The sequence below is a fragment of the Scyliorhinus torazame genome, chromosome 26 (genome assembly GCF_047496885.1).
Source record: "Scyliorhinus torazame isolate Kashiwa2021f chromosome 26, sScyTor2.1, whole genome shotgun sequence".
NCBI classification, from domain to species: Eukaryota; Metazoa; Chordata; class Chondrichthyes; order Carcharhiniformes; family Scyliorhinidae; genus Scyliorhinus; species Scyliorhinus torazame.
The window spans coordinates 30,461,860-30,486,087 of NC_092732.1; the positions used below are offsets into that span (position 1 = coordinate 30,461,860).

Below are 24,228 nucleotides of genomic sequence, written 5' to 3' on the forward strand. Positions count from 1 at the left end.
GTCTCTCTCTCTGTCTCTTCTCTGTCTCTCTCTCTCTGTCTCTCTCTCTCTGTCTCTCTCTCTGTCTGTCTGTCTCTCTCTCTGTCTGTCTCTCTCTCTGTCTGTCTCTCTCTCTGTCCTGTCTCTCTCTCTCCCTGTCCCTCTCTCCCTGTCCCTCTCTCCCTGTCCCTCTCTCCCTGTCCTCTCTCTCTGTCCCTCTCTCTCTGTCCTCTCTCTCTGTCCCTCTCTCTCTGTCCTCTCTCTCTGTCTCTCTCTCTCTCTCTGTCTCTCTCTCTCTGTCCCTCTCTCTCTGTCCCTCTCTCTCTGTCCCTCTCTCTCTGTCCCTCTCTCTCTCTCTCTCTCTCTCTCTGTCTCTCTCTCTCTCTCTCTCTCCAGCGTCGCTGGAGGCAGCCCAGTATTTGTAGTCCCCTCCCCGCCCTAATCAGCCCCTCGGACCGAGTCGGCCATATTGCTGAGTGTGTCAGTGACGTGTAGGCCAGACCGGGATAAGGACGGCAGAATTCCCTCCCTAAAGGGGACGTTCGCGAACCAGACGGGAGGTTTGTTTTTTTTCCCCCCACCACAATCGACGGTCGCGGATCCCACATCGTTCTCACCTTCGCATCCTCTTCGATCAGCTCATAGTTGATGACGTTGGAGTTCACCTCGCGTTGACCCTGGAAGCAATTCGACAATGGTTGAGCGGTGGGGAGTCGAGATGCAGGCCGCTTGTACCCAATCCCACTCCCTCCGCGCGGAGTTGGGGGAGTGAGCGGAGAAACCGGAGGGGGGCGTTGGTTGGGGGGGGGGGGGGGGGGGGAGGGCGGCCAAAATCCCAGACAAGCGTGAGTATACGTCCGCCTCCTTCCCCCCCCCCCCCCTTCACCATCCCCTTATCACCCCGAAGGCCTTTGGCGCACGGCAGCCAACCCCATGGTGTACCGTCAATTACCGCGAGGCGAGAATGGTGGAACATTCGAGGCTTTATTGAACAAGATGTTGTGCCTCCTGTAGCTCCAACCAGAATGGCTGCAGCTCGGCGAGCACACACATTTATACTCCGCCTATTGGGCGGAGCCAGCAGGCAGGGATTTACCGTCGTACCTGTAATATACGGGCAGTGCCGTAATACATACAATATACTTGTGGTGAGCCATGTATGGCTACGTAAGGCTGTTGTATATATGTTCTGCTGTTCGATTAGTATTGTTATCTCCCCTGTTGTATATACTTATTGTTATTGCTGTCCTGTTATTGGTTGTTGCTGTTGTACTGTTGGAATGTTATTATTGGTGCTGCTGTTGGCTCCGCCCAGCGGTGGGGGTATATAGCCTGTTGACCTGGGTCAGCCCTGCAGTGGTGACTACCGCACCCACTGACCCACTGTCCGCGCATGATTATAAAGAGATGTTGAGTCACCGGTTGTAGTTTGAGATTCCCGAGGGGGGAAATACCACAAACGGAGGTGATTAACGTGCAGGAAAGGAGGAACAGGCCAACAGGCCGGGAGGGTTGGGCGGGGAGGACGATGGTGGTGGTGGTGGGGGGGGGGGGCTAGGAAAGAGAGACCGAGGTGGTTGCCCCCCCCCCCCCCCCTGGCCCTGAGCCTTGTCCTCCTTACCTTGAGCAGGGCAGAAGCAGCTTCTGGAACCTTCCGGTTGCTTCCGCCACAATATCCTTCTCGAGATCTTTCTGAAATTCTGAGGAAGGAAAATGAATTTTAAAAAGCTGAGGTTTGGGGACACATTTCTTTTTATTCCTGCTCGAGATGTGCGGCCCTCACTGGCATTCATTGCCCCGTCCCTAATTGCCCCCTCGGGAAGGTGGCGGGTGAGCCGCCATCTTGAACCCGCTGCAGTCCCGTGTGGTGTAGGTACAACCACCGTGCTGTTAGGGAGGGAGCTCCGGGATTCCGACCCCGCGACTGTGGAAGGAACGGCCGATATATTCCCACATCGGGATGGCGAGCGGCTCGGAGGGGGGAACTTGCAGGTGGGGGGGGGGTGTTCCCCGTGTGTCTGCTGCCCCCCCCCACCTCGTCCTTCTAGACGGTGGAGGTGGCGGGTTTGGAAGGTGCTGTCGAAGGCGAGTCCCCGCGGTGCGAGTTGTAGACGGTGCACACGGCTGCCGCTGTGCCTCGGGGGGGGGTGGATGTCGGCGGTTAGCGGGTCGATCGAGCGGGGCTGCTTTGTCCTGGATGGTGTTGAGGCTTCTCGAGTGTTGTTGGGAGCCGCGCTCATCCAGGCGAGTGGAGAGTCTCCCATCGCACTCCTGACTTGTGTCCTTGTCGATGGTGGACAGGCTTTGGGGGGGGGGGGGGGGGGGGGGGGGTCAGGAGGTGAGTTTCTCTCCGCAGGATTCCCAGCCTCTGACCTGCTCTGGGAGCCGCAGTATTTATACGGCTGGGCCCAGTTCAGTTTCTGATCAATGGTCACCCCCAGGGTGTTGATAGTGGGGGATTCGGCGATGGTAATGCCGTTGAATGGTCGAGGGGGCGATGGTTAGATCCTCTCTTGTAGGAGATGGTCATTGCCTCGCACTTGTGTGGGGCGAATGTAACTTGCCCCTTGCCAGCCCGAGCCTGGATATTGCCGGGTCTTGCTGCATTTGGACACGGACTGCTTCAGTCCCCTACGGGCCTCCCCGAACAGGTGCCGGAATGTGGCGGACTAGGGGCTTTTCACAGTAACTCCATTGAAGCCTACTTGTGACAATAGGCGATTATTATTATCATTCTCTGAGGAGTCGCGAATGGCGAACGTTTTTTGAAAGCTGGGAAGAATTGTACATTCCCGGCCAACTCCCAGGAGTACGAGCGATAATTCACATCGACTAAGCACCGGCTGAGGAGGTTGTGTGGCGGCCATCGTAGCGGGGGAGGCGGAGGAAATTTCTGGTCGGACATGCAGTGGAACAGAGTTGGCGCCTCCACCAGGACACGGGGTCAAAGCGGGTGTTACCTCGGCAACGCAAGACTCGCAGGGTGAACGGGAAACCGGCACCGATCGCAAACAAGGTAACAGCTGGCAGAGGGATCTCTGGGTAAAACAGGCGGCCATTTGAGCCTGTCCTGCCACCTGATCAGATACGGCTGACCTCTAACGTAAATCGCCGTGAGCGAGTGAGCGAGCGAGTGAGTTACCTTCCTTGTAAACAGCTTTGATATTCTGTAACTCCTTGTTCGACCCTCGTGGCCAGGATTTCTATCAGGCTGTCTTCGTCTGTGCCCAACCCCTGTCAAAACACAGTCCAGGTCAACGCAAAGCAATTCCTCATTCGACACTCGTGAATCGTCCTCCCACAGCTCAGGAAGTCTGATTCCCCCACTCTGCACAGCTAACCGCAGGCCAACATTCCCGACTGAGGGAGAGACGCACTGTCGGAGAGTCAGTACTGAGGGAGTGCCGCACTGCGGGAGGGTCAGTACTGAGGGAGCGCCGCACTGTCGGAGGGTCGGCACTGAGGGAGCCGACGCACTGTGGAAGGGTCAGTACTGAGGGAGTGCCGCACTGTCGGAGGGTCAGTACTGAGGGAGCGCCGCACTGTGGGAGGGTCAGTACTGAGGGAGCGCCGCACTGTGGGAGGGTCAGTACTGAGGGAGCGGCGCACTGTGGGAGGGTCAGTGCTGAGGGAGCGCCGCACTGTGGGAGGGTCAGCACTGAGAGAGCGCCGCACTGCCAGAGGGTCAGTACTGAGGGAGCGCCGCACTGTCGGAGGGTCAGTACTGAGGGAGCGCCGCACTGTGGGAGGGTCAGTACTGAGGGAGTGCCGCACTGTCGGAGGGTCAGTTCTGAGGGAGCGGCGCACTGTCAGAGGGTCAGTACTGAGGGAGTGCCGCACTGTTGGAGGGTCAGTACTGAGGGAGCGCCGCACTGTCGGAGGGTCAGTACTGAGGGAGTGCCGCACTGTGGGAGGGTCAGTACTGAGGGAGCGCCGCACTGTCGGAGGGTCAGTACTGAGGGAGTGCCGCACTGTTGGAGGGTCAGTAATGACGGAGTGCCGCAATGTGGGAGGGTCAGTGCTGAGGGAGCGCCGCACTGTCGGAGAGTCAGTACTGAGGGAGCGCCGCACTGTCGGAGAGTCAGTACTGAGGGAGCGCCGCACTGTCGGAGAGTCAGTACTGAGGGAGTGCCGCACTGTTGGAGGGTCAGTACTGACGGAGTGCCGCAATGTGGGAGGGTCAGTGCTGAGGGAGCGCCGCACTGTCAGAGGGTCAGTACTGAGGGAGCGCCGCACTGTCGGAGGGTCAGTGCTGAGGGAGCGCCGCACTGTCGGAGGGTCAGTACTGAGGGAGTGCCGCACTGTGGGAGGGTCAGTACTGAGGGAGCACCGCACTGTGGAGGGTCAGTACTGAGGGAGTGCCGCACTGTGGGAGGGTCAGTGCTGAGGGAGCGCCGCACTGTGGGAGGGTCAGTACTGAGGGAGCGCCGCACTGTCGGAGGGTCAGTACTGAGGGAGTGCCGCAATGTGGGAGGGTCAGTGCTGAGGGAGCTCCGGCACTGTGGGAGGGTCAGTAACTGATGGAGTGCCGCACTGTCAGAGGGTCAGTACTGAGGGAGCGCCGCACTGTCGGAGGATCAGTACTGAGGGAGTGCCGCACTGTCGGAGGGTCAGTACTGAGGGAGCGCCGCACTGTGGGAGGGTCAGTACTGAGGGAGTGCCGCACTGTCGGAGGGTCTGTGCTGAGGGAGCGCCGCACTGTGGGAGGGTCAGTACTGAGGGAGCGCCGCACTGTCGGAGGGTCAGTACTGAGGGAGCGCCGCACTGTCGGAGGGTCAGTGCTGAGGGAGTGCCGCACTGTCGGAGGGTCAGTACTGAGGGAGTGCCCCTCAGTAGAAGGGAGGGATGGAAGGAGAGACTGGGGAAAGGATGGAGAGAGGGATGTGGGGAAGGGGGAAGAAAGGAGAGAAACATATAAAATCCTGAAGGGACTGGACAGGCTCGATGTGTGAAGAATGTTGCCGATGTTGGGGGCGTCCAGAACTAGGGGTCACAGCCGAAGATTAAAGGGGTCAGTCATTCAGAACTGAGATGAGGCAGAGTTGTGGAGAGAGTGAGGGAGGGAATGAGGGAGGAAGGAGAGCGTGGTAGTACGGGAGGGAGAGAGAGAGAGGGAGTGTAGGAGAAGAGGAGGCAGAGATGGAGGGAGGCTGTTTACCTTCATGGCGTCCATCAGCTCGTGCGCGTCCAGCTCCGCTGGGGATTTTAAGAGTGACAGCATCACGTTCTCGAGGTATCCCGAGAGTTTCTTCTTCAGCAGAGTCTCCAGGTCCTGCAGGTCGGACGTACAACGATTAAAGTTACCAACCATTAATGATCAAAACTCCTTTGTATCCACAAATCGGCAGAGGGACACTCTGGGTTCGGAGGATGTGGGGTCCAGGACACGATACAAACAGCTAAACCAGACCAACACTCCCAGTGAGGGAGTGCCGCAGTGTGGGAGGGTCAGTGCTGAGGGAGTGCCGCAATGTCGGAGGGTCAGTACTGAGGGAGCGCCGCACTGTGGGAGGGTCAGTGCTGAGGGAGTGCCGCAGTGTCGGAGGGTCAGTGCTGAGGGAGCGCCGCACTGTCGGAGGGTCAGTGCTGAGGGAGCGCCGCACTGTCGGAGGATCAGTACTGAGGGAGCGCCGCACTGTGGGAGGGTCAGTACTGAGGGAGTGCCGCAGTGTCGGAGGATCAGTGCTGAGGGAGTGCCGCAGTGTCAGAGGGTCAGAACTGAGGGAGCGCCGCACTGTCGGAGGGTCAGTACTGAGGGAGTGTCGCACTGTGGGAGGGTCAGTACTGAGGAAGTGCCGCACTGTCGGAGGGTCAGAACTGAGGGAGTGCCGCACTGTCAGAGGGTCAGTGCTGAGGGAGTGCCGCACTGTCAGAGGGTCAGTACTGAGGGAGCGCCGCTCTGTGGAAGGGTAAGTACTGAGGGAGTGCCGCAGTGTCGGAGGGTCAGTGCTGAGGGAGTGCCGCAGTGTCGGAGGGTCAGTGCTGAGGGAGCGCCGCACTGTCGGAAGGTCAGTACTGAGGGAGTGCCGCAGTGTCAGAGGGTCAGTGCTGAGGGAGCGCCGCAATGTCGGAGGGTCAGTACTGAGGGAGCGCCGCACTGTCAGAGGGTCAGTACTGAGGGAGCGCCGCTCTGTGGAAGGGTAAGTACTGAGGGAGTGCCGCAGTGTCGGAGGGTCAGTGCTGAGGGAGTGCCGCAGTGTCGGAGGGTCAGTGCTGAGGGAGCGCCGCACTGTCGGAAGGTCAGTACTGAGGGAGTGCCGCAGTGTCAGAGGGTCAGTGCTGAGGGAGTGCCGTTGTGTCGGAGGGTCAGTGCTGAGGGAGCGCCGCAATGTCGGAGGGTCAGTACTGAGGGAGCGCCTCAGTGTCGGAGGGTCAGTACTGAGGGAGCGCCGCAGTGTCGGAGGGTCAGTGCTGAGGGAGTGCCGCAGTGTCGGAGGGTCAGTGCTGAGGGAGCGCCGCACTGTCGGAGGGTCAGTACTGAGGGAGTGCCGCAGTGTCGGAGGGTCAGTGCTGAGGGAGTGCCGCAGTGTCGGAGGGTCAGTGCTGAGGGAGCGCCGCACTGTCGGAGGGTCAGTACTGAGGGAGCGCCGCAGTGTCGGAGGGTCAGTACTGAGGGAGCGCCGCACTGTCGGAGGGTCAGTACTGAGGGAGTGCCGCACTGTGGGAGGGTCAGTACTGAGGGAGCACCGCAGTGTCGGAGGGTCAGTACTGCGGGAGCACCGCACTGTGGGAGGGTCAGAACTGAGGGAGCGCCGCACTGTCGAAGGGTCAGTACTGAGGGAGTGCCGCACTGTGGGAGTGTCAGTACTGAGGGAGCGCCGCACTGTCGGAGGGTCAGAACTGAGGGAGTACCGCACTGTCAGAGGGTCAGTGCTGAGGGAGTGCCGCACTGTCAGAGGGTCAGTACTGAGGGAGCGCCGCTCTGTGGGAGGGTCAGTGCTGAGGGAGTGCCGCAGTGTCGGAGGGTCAGTGCTGAGGGAGTGCCGCAGTGTCGGAGGGTCAGTGCTGAGGGAGTGCCGCAGTGTCGGAGGGTCAGTACTGAGGGAGCACCGCACTGTCGGAGGGTCAGTACTGAGCGAGTGCCGCAGTGTCGGAGGGTCAGTGCTGAGGGAGTGCCGCAGTGTCGGAGGGTCAGTGCTGAGGGAGCGCCGCACTGTCGGAGGGTCAGTACTGAGGGAGCGCCGCAGTGTCGGAGGGTCAGTACTGAGGGAGCGCCGCACTGTGGGAGGGTCAGTGCTGAGGGAGTGCCGCACTGTGGGAGGGTCAGTGCTGAGGGAGTGCCGCAGTGTCGGAGGGTCAGTGCTGAGGGAGTGCCGCAGTGTCGGAGGGTCAGTACTGAGGGAGCACCGCACTGTCGGAGGGTCAGTACTGAGTGAGTGCCGCAGTGTCGGAGGGTCAGTGCTGAGGGAGTGCCGCAGTGTCGGAGGGTCAGTGCTGAGGGAGCGCCGCACTGTCGGAGGGTCAGTACTGAGGGAGCGCCGCAGTGTCGGAGGGTCAGTACTGAGGGAGCGCCGCACTGTGGGAGGGTCAGTACTGAGGGAGTGCCGCACTGTGGGAGGGTCAGTACTGAGGGAGCACCGCAGTGTCGGAGGGTCAGTACTGCGGGAGCACCGCACTGTGGGAGGGTCAGTACTGCGGGAGCACCGCACTGTGGGAGGGTCAGTACTGAGGGAGCACCGCACTGTGGGAGGGTCAGTACTGAGGGAGCGCCGCACTGTCGGAGGATCAGTGCTGAGGGAGCGCCGCACTGTCGGAGGGTCAGTACTGCGGGAGCACTGCACTGTGGGAGGGTCAGTACTGAGGGAGTGCCGCACTGTCAGAGGGTCAGTACTGAGGGAGCGCCGCACTGTCGGAGGGTCAGTACTGAGGGAGCGCCGCACTGTCAGAGGGTCAGTACTGAGGGAGCGCTGCACTGTCGGAGGGTCAGTACTGAGGGAGCGCCGCACTGTCAGAGGGTCAGTACTGAGGGAGTACCGCACAGTCGGAGGGTCAGTACTGAGGGAGTAACGCACTGTCAGAGGGTCAGTACTGGGGGAGTACCGCACTGTCGGAGGGTCAGTACTGAGGGAGCGCCACACTATCGGAGGGCTAGTACTGAGGGAGCGCCGCACTGTCTGAGGGTCAGTACTGAGGGAGCGCCGCACTGTCAGAGGGTCAGTAATGAGGGAGCGCTGCATTGTCAGAGGGTCAGTAATGAGGGAGCGCTGCACTGTCGGAGGGTCAGTACTGAGGGAGCGCCGTACTGTCTGAGGGTCAGTACTGAGGGAGCGCCGCACTGTCGGAAGGTCAGTACTGAGGGAGCGCCGCACTGTGGGAGGGTCAATGCTGAGGGAGCGCCACACTGTCTGAGGGTCAGTACTGAGGGAGCGCCGCACTGTCGGAGGGTCAGTACTGAGGGAGCGGCACACTGTGGGAGGGTCAGTACTGAGCGAGTGTCGCACTGTCGTAAGGTCAGTACTGAGGGAGTGCTGCACTGTCGGAGGGCCAGTACTGAGGGAGCGCCGCACTGTCGGAGGGCCAGTTATTATGTCCAGGGTTTAGAGAACCCCAAAGTGTATCATGGAGTTCACCTGACCCACAACTTTGACTAGATTGTGGTATGGGGAGCACACGGCCCACTCTCCAGGTGTGGGACAGCAGAAATGGAAAAGTATTTTTTAAAGCAAAACAATGTTTATTCCATGATCTCAAGTTAACCTTTTTAAAACATACAGTGAACATCTTAGCAACCATCGATTTAAATACACCCCCAAAGAATACAACACTAAGTAATCCTTAATAACTTCCCAAACAACATCCAGAAGACAAAATAAACACCTTTTCACAGAAGCACATCAGGTTTACATTCACGACGGAGAACATTTATAATTCTGAATTCACCAAATGATCAAGAGATAGTCTTTTGATGGCAGAGAGAACAGCAGTGCACCTGCTCTGTCTGGCTTCAACTCCAACGCTGAAAACGAAACTAAAACACATCCTGCAGCAAACAGCCTAAAACGAAAGTAAAAAGCTGACAGACAGCCCAGCTCCACCCACTCTCTGACATCACTGATAAACACTCATTTCTTAAAGGTACTCTCACTACAGATATTTGTATACACACCCATTTCTTCAGGTACTCTGACATGACAGTAAAGCAGCTATCTATCCCAATCCCGTTTCCCAGCACTTGGGCTTTAAGCCTTCCTCTCCACCCTATCTGAGTCCCTCATCATTCTGTCCCCCTCGATCAGGTCCCCCCCCCTTCAGCCTTCTCCGCTCCAAGGAAAACCACCCCCGGCCTAACCAGCCTCTCTCCACAGCTGAAACGCTCCGGCCCAGGCAGCATCCTGGTGAATCTCCCCCCGCACCCTCTCCAGCGCAGTCACATCCTTCCTATCGAGTGGCGACGAGGACGGCACACAGTATTCTCGCTGCGGCCTAACCAGCGTTTTATACACAACCTCCCGGCTCTTAGATTCTCAGCCTCGGCTAATAAAGGCAAATATCCCCTCAGCCTCCGTAACCACCTTATCCACCTGTCCTCAGGGATCGATGGACCTGCACCCCAAGGTCCCTCTGCCCTTCCTAGCGTCCTACCCTCCATCGTGTATTCCCGTGGCTTGTCAGTCCTCCCAGAATGCACCGCATCGCACTTTACCGGCTTACATTCCATTACATAGAATCATAGACTTTACAGGGCAGAAAGAGGCCATTCGGCCCATCGAGTCTGCACCGACCCTTGGAAAGAGCACCCTACCCAAGCCCACACCTCCACCCGATCCCCGTAACCCAGCAACTCCACCTAATCTTTTTTGGCCTCTTAAGGGGCAATTTAGCACGGCCAATCCACCTAACCTGCACATCTTTGGACTCTAAGGGACAATTTAGCACGGCCAATCCACCTAACCCGCACATCTTTGGACACTAAGGGACAATTTAGCACAGCCAATCCACCTAACCTGCACATCTTTGGACACTAAGGGACCATTTAGCACGGCCAATCCTCTTAACCTGCACATCTTTGGACACTAAGGGGCAATTTAGCACGGCCAATCCACCCAACCTGCACATCTTTGGACACTAAGGGACAATTTAGCACGGCCAATCCACCTAACCTGCACATCTTTGGACACTAAGGGACAATTTAGCACGGCCAATCCACCTAACCTGCACATCTTTGGACACTAAGGGGCAATTTAGCAAGGCCAATCCACCAAACCTGCACATCTTTGGACACTAAGGGGCAATTTAGCACGGCCAATCCACCCAACCTGCACATCTTTGGACACTAAGGGACAATTTAGCACGGCCAATCCACCTAACCTGCACACCTTTGGACACTAAGGGACAATTTAGCACGGACAATCCACCCAACCTGCACATCTTTGGACACTAAGGGACAATTTAGCGCGGCCAATCCACCTAACCTGCTCATCTTTGGACACTAAGGGACCATTTAGCACGGCCAATCCACCCAACCTGCACATCTTTGGACACTAAGGGACAATTTAGCGCGGCCAATCCACCTAACCTGCACATCTTTGGACACTAAGGGACAATTTAGCACGGCCAATCCACCTAACCTGCACATCTTTGGACACTAAGGGGCAATTTAGCGCGGCCAATCCACCTAACCCGCACATCTTTGGACACTAAGGGACCATTTAGCACGGCCAATCCACCTAACCTGCACATCTTTGGACACTAAGGGGCAATTTAGCACGGCCAATCCACCTAACCTGCACATCTTTGGACACTAAGGGACAATTTAGCACGGCCAATCCACCTAACCTGCACATCTTTGGACACTAAGGGGCAATTTAGCGCGGCCAATCCACCTAACCCGCACATCTTTGGACACTAAGGGACCATTTAGCACGGCCAATCCACCTAACCTGCACATCTTTGGACACTAAGGGGCAATTTAGCACGGCCAATCCACCCAACCTGCACATCTTTGGACACTAAGGGACAATTTAGCACGGCCAGTCCACCCAACCTGCACATCTTTGGACACTAAGGGACAATTTAGCACGGACAATCCACCCAACCTGCACATCTTTGGACACTAAGGGGCAATTTAGCACGGCCAATCCACCTAACCTGCACATCTTTGGACACTAAGGGACAATTTAGCACGGCCAATCCACCTAACCTGCACATCTTTGGACACTAAGGGACAATTTAGCACGGCCAATCCACCTAACCTGCACATCTTTGGACACTAAGGGACAATTTAGCACGGCCAATCCACCCAACCTGCACATCTTTGGACATTAAGGGACAATTTAGCACGGCCAATCCACCTAACCTGCACATCTTTGGACACTAAGGGGCAATTTAGCACGGACAATCCACCCAACCTGCACATCTTTGGACACTAAGGGACAATTTAGCACGACCAATCCACCTAACCCGCACATCTTTGGACACTAAGGGGCAATTTAGCACGGCCAATCCACCTAACCTGCTCATCTTTGGACACTAAGGGACCATTTAGCACGGCCAATCCACCCAACCTGCACATCTTTGGACACTAAGGGACAATTTAGCACGGCCAATCCACCCAACCTGCACATCTTTGGACACTAAGGGACAATTTAGCACGGCCAATCCACCTAACCTGCACATCTTTGGACACTAAGGGACAATTTAGCACGGCCAATCCACCTAACCCGCACATCTTTGGACACTAAGGGACCATTTAGCACGGCCAATCCACCTAACACCGATCCCTGCGGTACACCACTGGACAGGAGGCGACTAGTCACAAAAATAACCTTCGGCCATTACCCTCTGTCTGAAAGCAAATTTTGGATCCAATTGGCCAAATTGTCCCTGGTCCCATGTACTCTTACCTTCCAGATCAGTCCCTCGTGTGGCACCTTGTCGAAAGCCTTACTGAAATCTATGTGGTGCCCTCATCTACCCACCTCGTCACCTCCGAGGAATTCAGTCAAATTGATAAGACAAGAACTCGATTAATCCTCGTCTTCTCCGTGTGGAGATTAATTCTGTCCCTCAGGATTTATTCCGGTAATTAGCTGCCCCCCGACGTTCGAGAATGGTGTTATCTTTGCAGTTGTCAGACTTGACGCTTACGGTGTTGTGTTTCTTCTGGAAGGCCTTGGCGATGAGTTCCCTCTGCTCTAAGCTCCTGTTGCCGAGGATGCGGACGATGGCGGCTTCATCGACCCCTGCTCAGAGCGAGGAAAGGAGAGCGAGAGAGAGAGAGAGAGAGAAAGTGAGAAGGTGGGTGCAGAGTGTGTGTGAGAACGTTGGCGACAGCTGTAGACAGCCTTATTTGCAAGGTTTTCCCGCCCGCGGGGGGGGTGGGGGGGGGAGATGCTGTCGAAGGAGCCTCGGCGAGTGGCCGCGGTGCGTCTTGTAGACGGTGCACACGGCTGCCGCTGTGCGTCGGAGGGGGGGGGGGGAGTGAATGTCGGCGGTTAGCGTGTCGATCGAGCGGGGCTGCTTTGTCCTGGACGGTGTCGAGCTTCTCGAGTGTTGTTGGGAGCCGCGCTCATCCAGGCGAGTGGAGAGTCTCCCATCGCACTCCTGACTTGTGTCCTTGTCGATGGCGGCCAGGCTTTGGGGGGGGGGGGGGGGGGGTCAGGAGGTGAGTTTCTCTCCGCAGGATTCCCAGCCTCTGACCTGCTCTGGGAGCCGCAGTATTTATACGGCTGGGCCCAGTTCAGTTTCTGATCGATGGCAACGGCATCGGGATCAGTCGAACTGAACTTCTCTTCGTGCAGAGATAGTCTCTTCACGGCAAGTTGGAGTCCCCTCACCCCAATGGAGCCCCGGATGGGGAAACCGTGGAGGTCGGGAGACGACAGCGTGCACTTGCACAGACGGCCACTGAGTGGCGTCAGCGTGCAATGCGCGAGGCCGCCCACTGTCGACCTCCCAAACAGGCTGGCAGGACATTGCATAGCAGGCAAGCTCAGCTTGGTGGAAAGGATGGCGGGAGGGATACTGAGGAAGGACTGGGGGGGGGAAGGGGGGGGACAGTCAATACCTTTCGCATCGATTGCTTTCTTCAACATTTCCACGTCTTCGTCAACAAAGAAGTTGGCGTATGGCTTCAAAGTGGCCAGAGTGCCCCAGGTCATTGGCTGCAGACAGAATGGAGTCATTACACAATTAACCTCTAATCGAGGGGTTCGGGGTGGTTTATATACAGAATAACAGATACCCGGGAGTGAGTTACAGACTGGAATCTAATCGAGGGGTTCGGGGTGGTTTATATACAGAAAAATAGATACCCGGGAGTGAGTTACAGACTGGAATCTAATCGAGGGGTTCAGGGTGGTTTATATATAGAATAACAGATACCCGGGAGTGAGTTACAGACTGGAATCTAATCGAGGGGTTCGGGGTGGTTTATATATAGAATAACAGATACCCGGGAGTGAGTTACAGACTGGAATCTAATCGAGGGGTTCGGGGTGGTTTATATATAGAATAACAGATACCCGGGAGTGAGTTACAGACTGGAATCTAATCGAGGGGTTCGGGGTGGTTTATATATAGAATAACAGATACCCAGGAGTGAGTTACAGACTGGAATCTAATCGAGGTGTTCGGGGTGGTTTATATATAGAATAACAGATACCCGGGAGTGAGTTACAGACTGGAATCTAATCGAGGTGTTCGGGGTGGTTTATATATAGAATAACAGATACCCGGGAGTGAGTTACAGATTGAAATCTAATCGAGGGGTTCGGGGTGGTTTATATATAGAATAACAGATACCCGGGAGTGAGTTACAGACTGGTATCTAATCGAGGGGTTCGGGGTGGTTTATATATCGAATAACAGATACCCGGGAGTGAGTTACAGACTGGAATCTAATCGAGGTGTTCGGGGTGGTTTATATATAGAATAACAGATACCCGGGAGTGAGTTACAGACTGGAATCTAATCGAGGGGTTCGGGGTGGTTTATATATAGAATAACAGATACCCGGGAGTGAGTTACAGACTGGAATCTAATCGAGGGGTTCGGGGTGGTTTATATATAGAATAACAGATACCCGGGAGTGAGTTACAGACTGGAATCTAATCGAGGGGTTCGGGATGGTTTATATATAGAATAACAGATACCCGGGAGTGAGTTACAGACTGGAATCTAATCGAGGGGTTCGGGGTGGTTTATATACAGAATAACAGATACCCGGGAGTGAGTTACAGACTGGAATCTAATCGAGGGGTTCGGGATGGTTTATATATAGAATAACAGATACCCGGGAGTGAGTTACAGACTGGAATCTAATCGAGGGGTTCGGGGTGGTTTATATATAGAATAACAGATACCCGGGAGTGAGTTACAGACTGGAATCTAATCGAGGGGTTCGGGGTGGTTTATATATAGAATAACAGATACCCGGGAGTGAGTTACAGACTGGAATCTAATCGAGGGGTTCGGGGTGGTTTATATATAGAATAACAGATACCCGGGAGTGAGTTACAGACTGGAATCTAATCGAGGGGTTCGGGATCGTTTATATATAGAATAACAGATACCCGGGAGTGAGTTACAGACTGGAATCTAATCGAGGGGTTCGGGGTGGTTTATATACAGAATAACAGATACCCGGGAGAGAGTTACAGACTGGAATCTAATCGAGGGTTTCGGAGTGGTTTATATATAGAATAACAGATACCCGGGAGTGAGTTACAGACTGGAATCTAATCGAGGGGTTCGGGGTGGTTTACATACAGAATAACAGATACCCGGGAGTGAGTTACAGACTGGAATCTAATCGAGGGGTTCGGGGTGGTTTATATATAGAGTAACAGATACCCGGGAGTGATTTACAGACTGGAATCTAATCGAGGGGTTCAGGATGGTTTATATATAGAATAACAGATACCCGGGAGTGAGTTACAGAATGGAATCTAATCGAGGGGTTCGGGGTGGTTTATATACAGAATAACAGATACCCGGGAGAGAGTTACAGACTGGAATCTAATCGAGGGGTTCGGGGTGGTTTATATATAGAATAACAGATACCCGGGAGTGAGGTACAGACTGGAATCTAATCGAGGGGTTTGGGGTGGTTTATATATAGAGTAACAGATACCAGGGAGTGAGTAACAGACTGGAATCTAATAGAGGGGTTCGGGGTGGTTTATATATAGAGTAACAGTTACCCGGGAGTGAGTTACCGACTGGAATCTTATAGAGGGGTTCGGGGTGGTTTATATATAGAATAACAGATACCCGGGAGTGAGTTACAGATTGGAATCTAATCGAGGGGTTCAGGGTGGTTTATATATAGAATAACAGATACCCGGGAGTGAGTAACAGACTGGAATCTAATCGAGGGGTTCGAGGTGATTTATATACAGAATAACAGATACCCGTGAGTGAGTAACAGACTGGAATCTATTCGAGGGGTTCGGGGTGGTTTATATATAGAATAACAGATACCCGGGAGTGAGGTACAGACTGGAATCTAATCGACGGGTTTGGTGTGGTTTATATATAGAATAACAGATACCCGTGAGTGAGTAACAGACTGGAATCTAATCGAGGGGTTCAAGGTGGTTTATATACAGAATAACAGATACCCGGGAGTGAGTTACAGACTGGAATCTAATCGAGGGGTTCAAGGTGGTTTATATACAGAATAACAGATACCCGGGAGTGAGTTACAGACTGGAATCTAATCGAGGGGTTCGGTGTGGTTTATATATAGAATAACAGATACCCGGGAGTGAGTTACAGACTGGAATCTAATCGAGCGGTTCAGGGTGGTTTATATATAGAATAACAGATACCCGGGAGTGAGTTACAGACTGGAATCTAATCGAGGGGTTCGGGGTGGTTTATATATAGAATAACAGATACTCGGGAGTGAGTTACAGACTGGTATCTAATCGAGGGGTTCGGGGTGGTTTATATATAGAATAACAGATACCCGAGAGTGAGTTACAGACTGGTATCTAATCGAGGGGTTCGGGGTGGTTTATATATAGAATAACAGATACACGGGAGTGAGTTACAGACTGGAATCTAATCGAGGGGTTCGGGGTGGTTTATATATAGAATAACAGATACCCGGGAGTGAGTTACAGACTGGAATCTAATCGAGGGGTTCGGGGTGGTTTATATATAGAATAACAGATACCCGGGAGTGAGTTACAGACTGGAATCTAATCGAGGGGTTCGGGGTGGTTTATATATAGAATAACAGATACCCGGGAGTGAGTTACAGACTGGAATCGAATCGAGGGGTTCGGGGTGGTTTATATATAGAATAACAGATACCCGGGAGTGAGTTACAGACTGGAATCTAATCGAGGGGTTTGGGGTGGTTTCTATATTGAATAACAGATACCCGGGAGTGAGTTACAGACTGGAATCTAATCGAAGGATTCGGGTGGGGGTTTATATATAGAATAACAGATACCCAGGAGCGAGTTACAGACTGGAATCTAATCGAGGGGTTCGGGGTGGTTTATATATAGAATAACAGATACCCGGGAGTGAGTTACAGACTGGAATCTAATCGAGGGGTTCGGGGTGGTTTATATATAGAATAACAGATACCCGGGAGTGAGTTACAGACTGGAATCTAATCGAGGGGTTCAGGGTGGTTTATATATAGAATAACAGATACCCGGGAGTGAGTTACAGCATGGAATCTAATCGAGGGGTTCGGGGTGGTTTATATATAGAATAACAGATACCCGGGAGTGAGTTACAGACTGGAATCTAATCGAGGGGTTCGGGGTGGTTTATATATAGAATAACAGATACCGGGGAGTGAGTTACAGACTGGAATCTAATCGAGGGGTTCGGGGTGGTTTATATATAGAATAACAGATACCCGGGAGTGAGTTACAGACTGGAATCTAATCGAGAGGTTCGGGGTGGTTTATATATAGAATAACAGATACCTGGGAGTGAGTTACAGACTGGAATCTAATTGACGGATTCGGGGTGGTTTATATACAGAATAACAGATACCCGGGAGTGAGTTACAGACTGGAATCTAATCGAGGGGGTCGGGGTGGTTTATATACAGAATAACAGATACCCAGGAGTGAGTTACAGACTGGAATCTAATCGAGGGGTTTGGGGTGGTTTATATATAGAATAACAGATACCCGAGAGTGAGTTACAGACCGGAATCTAATCGAGGGGTTCGGGGCGGTTTATATACAGAATAACAGATACCCGGGAGTGAGTTACAGACTGGAATCTAATCGAAGGGTTCAGGGAGGTTTATATATAGAGTAACAGATACCAGGGAGTGAGTAACAGACTGGAATCTAATAGAGGGGTTCGGGGTGGTTTATATATAGAGTAACAGTTACCCGGGAGTGAGTTACCGACTGGAATCTAATAGAGGGGTTCGGGGTGGTTTATATATAGAATAACAGATACCCGGGAGTGAGTTACAGATTGGAATCTAATCGAGGGGTTCAGGGTGGTTTATATATAGAATAACAGATACCCGGGAGTGAGTAACAGACTGGAATCTAATCGAGGGGTTCGAGGTGATTTATATACAGAATAACAGATACCCGTGAGTGAGTAACAGACTGGAATCTATTCGAGGGGTTCGGGGTGGTTTATATATAGAATAACAGATACCCGGGAGTGAGTTACAGACTGGAATCTAATCGAGGGGTTCGGGGTGGGTTATATATAGAACAACAGATACCCGGGAGTGAGGTACAGACTGGAATCTTATCGAGCGTTTCAGGGTGGTTTATATATAGAATAACAGATACCCGGGAGTGAGTTACAGACTGGAATCTAATCGAGGGGTTCGGGGTGGTTTATATATAGAATAACAGATACTCGGGAGTGAGTTACAGACTGGTATCTAATCGAGGGGTTCGGGGTGGTTTATATATAGAATAACAGATACCCGAGAGTGAGTTACAGACTGGTATCTAATCGAGGGGTTCGGGGTGGTTTATATATAGAATAACAGATACACGGGAGTGAGTTACAGACTGGAATCTAATCGAAGGGTTCGGAGGGGTTTATATATAGAATAACAGATACCCAGGAGCGAGTTACAGACTGGAATGTAATCGAGGGGTTTGGGGTGTTTTATATATAGAATAACAGATACCCGGGAGTGAGTTACAGACTGGAAACTAATCGAGAGGTTCGGGGTGGTTTATATATAGAATAACAGATACCCGGGAGTGAGGTAAAGACTGGAATCTAATCGAGGGGTTCGGGGTGGTTTATATATAGAATAATAGATACCAGGGAGTGAGTTACAGACTGGAATCTAATCGAGGGGTTCGGGGTGGTTTATATATAGAATAACAGATACCCGGGAGTGAGTTACAGACTGGAATCTAATCGAGGGGTTCGGGGTGGTTTATATATAGAATAACAGATACCCGGGAGTGAGTTACAGACTGGAATCTAATCGAGGGGTTCGGGGTGGTTTATATATAGAATAACAGATACCCAGGAGTGAGTTACAGACTGGAATCTAATCGAGGTGTTCGGGGTGGTTTATATATAGAATAACAGATACCCGGGAGTGAGTTACAGACTGGAATCTAATCGAGGTGTTCGGGGTGGTTTATATATAGAATAACAGATACCCGGGAGTGAGTTACAGATTGAAATCTAATCGAGGGGTTCGGGGTGGTTTATATATAGAATAACAGATACCCGGGAGTGAGTTACAGACTGGTATCTAATCGAGGGGTTCGGGGTGGTTTATATATCGAATAACAGATACCCGGGAGTGAGTTACAGACTGGAATCTAATCGAGGTGTTCGGGGTGGTTTATATATAGAATAACAGATACCCGGGAGTGAGTTACAGACTGGAATCTAATCGAGGGGTTCGGGGTGGTTTATATATAGAATAACAGATACCCGGGAGTGAGTTACAGACTGGAATCTAATCGAGGGGTTCGGGGTGGTTTATATATAGAATAACAGATACCCGGGAGTGAGTTACAGACTGGAATCTAATCGAGGGGTTCGGGATGGTTTATATATAGAATAACAGATACCCGGGAGTGAGTTACAGACTGGAATCTAATCGAGGGGTTCGGGGTGGTTTATATACAGAATAACAGATACCCGGGAGTGAGTTACAGACTGGAATCTAATCGAGGGGTTCGGGATGGTTTATATATAGAATAACAGATACCCGGGAGTGAGTTACAGACTGGAATCTAATCGAGGGGTTCGGGGTGGTTTATATATAGAATAACAGATACCCGGGAGTGAGTTACAGACTGGAATCTAATCGAGGGGTTCGGGGTGGTTTATATATAGAATAACAGATACCCGGGAGTGAGTTACAGACTGGAATCTAATCGAGGGGTTCGGGGTGGTTTATATATAGAATAACAGATACCCGGGAGTGAGTTACAGACTGGAATCTAATCGAGGGGTTTGGGATCGTTTATATATAGAATAACAGATACCCGGGAGTGAGTTACAGACTGGAATCTAATCGAGGGGTTCGGGGTGGTTTATATACAGAATAACAGATACCCGGGAGAGAGTTACAGACTGGAATCTAATCGAGGGTTTCGGAGTGGTTTATATATAGAATAACAGATACCCGGGAGTGAGTTACAGACTGGAATCTAATCGAGGGGTTCGGGGTGGATTATATATAGAATAACAGATACCCGGGAGTGAGTTACAGACTGGAATCTAATCGAGGGGTTCGGGGTGGTTTACATACAGAATAACAGATACCCGGGAGTGAGTTACAGACTGGAATCTAATCGAGGGGTTCGGGGTGGTTTATATATAGAGTAACAGATACCCGGGAGTGATTTACAGACTGGAATCTAATCGAGGGGTTCAGGATGGTTTATATATAGAATAACAGATACCCGGGAGTGAGTTACAGACTGGAATCTAATCGAGGGGTTCGGGGTGGTTTATATACAGAATAACAGATACCCGGGAGAGAGTTACAGACTGGAATCTAATCGAGGGGTTCGGGGTGGTTTATATATAGAATAACAGATACCCGGGAGTGAGGTACAGACTGGAATCTAATCGAGGGGTTTGGGGTGGTTTATATATAGAGTAACAGATACCCGGGAGTGAGTTACAGACTGGAATCTAATTGACGGATTCGGGGTGGTTTATATACAGAATAACAGATACCCGGGAGTGAGTTACAGACTGGAATCTAATCGAGGTGTTCGGGGCGGTTTATATACAGAATAACAGATACCCAGGAGTGAGTTACAGACTGGAATCTAATCGAGGGGTTTGGGGTGGTTTATATATAGAATAACAGATACCCGAGAGTGAGTTACAGACCGGAATCTAATCGAGGGGTTCGGGGCGGTTTATATACAGAATAACAGATACCCGGGAGTGAGTTACAGACTGGAATCTAATCGAGGGGTTCGGGGTGGTTTATATATAGAATAACAGATACACGGGAGTGAGTTACCGACTGGAATCTTATAGAGGGGTTCGGGGTGGTTTATATATAGAATAACAGATACCCGGGAGTGAGTTACAGATTGGAATCTAATCGAGGGGTTCGGGGTGGTTTATATATAGAATAACAGATACCCGGGAGTGAGTAACAGACTGGAATCTAATCGAGGGGTTCGAGGTGATTTATATACAGAATAACAGATACCCGTGAGTGAGTAACAGACTGGAATCTATTCGAGGGGTTCGGGGTGGTTTATATATAGAATAACAGATACCCGGGAGTGAGGTACAGACTGGAATCTAATCGACGGGTTTGGTGTGGTTTATATATAGAATAACAGATACCCGTGAGTGAGTAACAGACTGGAATCTAATCGAGGGGTTCAAGGTGGTTTATATACAGAATAACAGATACCCGGGAGTGAGTTACAGACTGGAATCTAATCGAGGGGTTCAAGGTGGTTTATATACAGAATAACAGATACCCGGGAGTGAGTTACAGACTGGAATCTAATCGAGGGGTTCGGTGTGGTTTATATATAGAATAACAGATACCCGGGAGTGAGTTACAGACTGGAATCTAATCGAGCGGTTCAGGGTGGTTTATATATAGAATAACAGATACCCGGGAGTGAGTTACAGACTGGAATCTAATCGAGGGGTTCGGGGTGGTTTATATATAGAATAACAGATACTCGGGAGTGAGTTACAGACTGGTATCTAATCGAGGGGTTCGGGGTGGTTTATATATAGAATAACAGATACCCGAGAGTGAGTTACAGACTGGTATCTAATCGAGGGGTTCGGGGTGGTTTATATATAGAATAACAGATACACGGGAGTGAGTTACAGACTGGAATCTAATCGAGGGGTTCGGGGTGGTTTATATATAGAATAACAGATACCCGGGAGTGAGTTACAGACTGGAATCTAATCGAGGGGTTCGGGGTGGTTTATATATAGAATAACAGATACCCGGGAGTGAGTTACAGACTGGAATCGAATCGAGGGGTTCGGGGTGGTTTATATATAGAATAACAGATACCCGGGAGTGAGTTACAGACTGGAATCTAATCGAGGGGTTTGGGGTGGTTTCTATATTGAATAACAGATACCCGGGAGTGAGTTACAGACTGGAATCTAATCGAGAGGTTCGGGGTGGTTTATATATAGAATAACAGATACCTGGGAGTGAGTTACAGACTGGAATCTAATTGACGGATTCGGGGTGGTTTATATACAGAATAACAGATACCCGGGAGTGAGTTACAGACTGGAATCTAATCGAGGGGGTCGGGGTGGTTTATATACAGAATAACAGATACCCAGGAGTGAGTTACAGACTGGAATCTAATCGAGGGGTTTGGGGTGGTTTATATATAGAATAACAGATACCCGAGAGTGAGTTACAGACCGGAATCTAATCGAGGGGTTCGGGGCGGTTTATATACAGAATAACAGATACCCGGGATTGAGTTACAGACTGGAATCTAATCGAAGGGTTCAGGGAGGTTTATATATAGAGTAACAGATACCAGGGAGTGAGTAACAGACTGGAATCTAATAGAGGGGTTCGGGGTGGTTTATATATAGAGTAACAGTTACCCGGGAGTGAGTTACCGACTGGAATCTAATAGAGGGGTTCGGGGTGGTTTATATATAGAATAACAGATACCCGGGAGTGAGTTACAGATTGGAATCTAATCGAGGGGTTCAGGGTGGTTTATATATAGAATAACAGATACCTGGGAGTGAGTAACAGACTGGAATCTAATCGAGGGGTTCGAGGTGATTTATATACAGAATAACAGATACCCGTGAGTGAGTAACAGACTGGAATCTATTCGAGGGGTTCGGGGTGGTTTATATATAGAATAACAGATACCCGGGAGTGAGGTACAGACTGGAATCTAATCGACGGGTTTGGTGTGGTTTATATATAGAATAACAGATACCCGTGAGTGAGTAACAGACTGGAATCTAATCGAGGGGTTCAGGGTGGTTTATATACAGAATAACAGATACCCGGGAGTGAGTTACAGACTGGAATCTAATCGAGGGGTTCAAGGTGGTTTATATACAGAATAACAGATACCCGGGAGTGAGTTACAGACTGGAATCTAATCGAGGGGTTCGGTGTGGTTTATATATAGAATAACAGATACCCGGGAGTGAGTTACAGACTGGAATCTAATCGAGGGGTTCGGGGTGGTTTATATATAGAACAACAGATACCCGGGAGTGAGGTACAGACTGGAATCTTATCGAGCGGTTCAGGGTGGTTTATATATAGAATAACAGATACCCGGGAGTGAGTTACAGACTGGAATCTAATCGAGGGGTTCGGGGTGGTTTATATATAGAATAACAGATACTCGGGAGTGAGTTACAGACTGGTATCTAATCGAGGGGTTCGGGGTGGTTTATATATAGAATAACAGATACCCGAGAGTGAGTTACAGACTGGTATCTAATCGAGGGGTTCGGGGTGGTTTATATATAGAATAACAGATACACGGGAGTGAGTTACAGACTGGAATCTAATCGAAGGGTTCGGGGGGGTTTATATATAGAATAACAGATACCCAGGAGCGAGTTACAGACTGGAATGTAATCGAGGGGTTTGGGGTGTTTTATATATAGAATAACAGATACCCGGGAGTGAGTTACAGACTGGAAACTAATCGAGAGGTTCGGGGTGGTTTATATATAGAATAACAGATACCCGGGAGTGAGGTAAAGACTGGAATCTAATCGAGGGGTTCGGGGTGGTTTATATATAGAATAATAGATACCAGGGAGTGAGTTACAGACTGGAATCTAATCGAGGGGTTCGGGGTGGTTTATATATAGAATAACAGATACCCGGGAATGAGTTACAGACTGGAATCTAATCGAGGGGTTCGGGGTGGTTTATATATAGAATAACAGATACCCGGGAGTGAGTTACAGACTGGAATCTAATCGAGGGGTTCAGGGTGGTTTATATATAGAATAACAGATACCTAGGAGTGAGTTACAGACTGGAATCTAATCGAGGGGTTCGGGGTGGTTTATATATAGAATAACAGATACCTGGGAGTGAGTTACAGACTAGAATCTAATCGAGGGGTTCAGGGTGGTTTCTATATTGAATAACAGATACCCGGGAGTGAGTTACAGACTGGAATCTAATCGAAGGATTCGGGGGGGGTTTATATATAGAATAACAGATACCCAGGAGCGAGTTACAGACTGGAATCTAATCGAGGGGTTCGGGGTGGTTTATATATAGAATAACAGATACCCGGGAGTGTGTTACAGACTGGAATCTAATCGAGGGGTTCGGGGTGGTTTATATATAGAATAACAGATACCCGGGAGTGAGTTACAGACTGGAATCTAATAGAGGGGTTCAGGGTGGTTTATATATAGAATAACAGATACCCGGGAGTGAGTTACAGCATGGAATCTAATCGAGGGGTTCGGGGTGGTTTATATATAGAATAACAGATACCCGGGAGTGAGTTACAGACTGGAATCTAATCGAGGGGTTCGGGGTGGTTTATATATAGAATAACAGATACCGGGGAGTGAGTTACAGACTGGAATCTAATCGAGGGGTTCGGGGTGGTTTATATATAGAATAACAGATACCCGGGAGTAAGTTACAGACTGGAATCTAATCGAGAGGTTCGGGGTGGTTTATATATAGAATAACAGATACCTGGGAGTGAGTTACAGACTGGAATCTAATCGAGGGGTTCGGGGTGGTTTATATATAGAATAACAGATACCCGGGAGTGAGTTACAGACTGGAATCTAATCGAGGGGGTCGGGGTGGTTTATATATAGAATAACAGATACCCG

At 51.1% G+C, this 24,228-nt stretch overlaps 1 pseudogene; it reads right to left on the reverse strand.

Moving 5' to 3' along the window:
- LOC140402865 (annexin A2-like) overlaps positions 1-24,228 on the reverse strand; it is a 45,591-nt pseudogene that overhangs the window by 11,744 nt on the left and 9,619 nt on the right.